Here is a 1,289-nt window from a genome sequence, read left to right on the forward strand (position 1 = left end):
CTGGTCCCAAAAAACCCCTGCATTATGTTGCAGTTTTAGGCTGCGTTCACACGTTACAGAAATGATGGAGATTTTCTGCAATGAAAATGCAGTAAAATCACGGGTTAGAGATACAGCAGGAAATCCACAGTTTTTTTCTTCTACATAGAAACACGATTTGCCTTAATCCCATTCATTTTAATAGTAAATGTTTCGACTGTGTATAATCTGCAGCATTTCCGCAATGAATGAGCGCACACTTAACATGTTTTTTACTTAAGTAAAAGCTTCCGCCCGAACAGGGACTTGAACCCTGGACCCTCAGATTAAAAGTCTGATGCTCTACCGACTGAGCTATCCGGGCTCTGTGAAAGAGCTATGAAGATCACTTTCTGCTGGAAACATTTGTTAATCCCTGCTTCAGGGAAAAACATAATACATCTAATTGTACGGCAGTCTACTTCCAGGTGCATTCATACAGTGGCCAAATACAATTATACAGACACTATAAATGACCACAGTGACCAAGTAACACCGCCACATTGCGACTGAAGTCCAATAAATCATCTCAACGGAAGCAGGAAAATAAACATTTTGACTCTCGAACTGCAACAATACAAGAGAGAAAAAAGATCAAACACCGCTGTGATCTCCAAGATATCCTGGATGGGGAAGGGTTAAAATGTTGCTGCCTAGTGTTATAGGTTCATGTTATTTTCACAGCTATTAGTTTTTGTAGCTATTTTTATTCGTCTTTTTTTTAATTAAAATCTTCCGCCCGAACAGGGACTTGAACCCTGGACCCTCAGATTAAAAGTCTGATGCTCTACCGACTGAGCTATCCGGGCTCTATTGTAAGGTGTTGATGTAAGCACTTTCTGCTGGAACTATACAGGTCTGACTTTTTTTTTTAACCCTTTCTGTTTATATAGCACCATTACCTTCTACTATACATATTGGACACTAGTTCCTGCTTCCTGGGAGAATGAAGGGAGCCTTCAATTATGTGTATGCAGGAATGACATTACTGGTGACGTCCTGCAGATGGCGTTAGCTGAGCAGCTGAGGAGTATCTTATTGGCCTCGAAAACTGTGCCTCGCATGTAAAAGTTCGGAGAAGGAGTGAAGAAAAAAAACCTGCACAATGTATCGCTCATTACCAAAGAGCGATACATTTTTAAACCCTTAAAGGGCGTTTTCCAGGGAAATACTGCTGATGACTTATCACCAGGTCATCAATAGTTAATCGGCTGGGTTCCGCTGCTTGGGACCTCAACTGATCAGCTGAGCAGGTGCATGCTGTTAGCACC

General features: G+C 41.5%; 2 non-coding genes across 2 annotated transcripts; both read right to left on the reverse strand.

Moving 5' to 3' along the window:
• Positions 1-270: 270 nt before the first annotated feature.
• Positions 271-343, reverse strand: TRNAK-UUU (transfer RNA lysine (anticodon UUU)). Its single transcript has one exon. It is a non-coding gene; the product is annotated as a tRNA-Lys (tRNA).
• A 411-nt stretch (positions 344-754) lies between these two features.
• On the reverse strand, positions 755-827 carry TRNAK-UUU (transfer RNA lysine (anticodon UUU)). Its single transcript has one exon. It is a non-coding gene; the product is annotated as a tRNA-Lys (tRNA).
• Positions 828-1,289: the final 462 nt, after the last annotated feature.

Source organism: Eleutherodactylus coqui, chromosome 2 (genome assembly GCF_035609145.1).
Source record: "Eleutherodactylus coqui strain aEleCoq1 chromosome 2, aEleCoq1.hap1, whole genome shotgun sequence".
Lineage (NCBI taxonomy): Eukaryota > Metazoa > Chordata > Amphibia > Anura > Eleutherodactylidae > Eleutherodactylus > Eleutherodactylus coqui.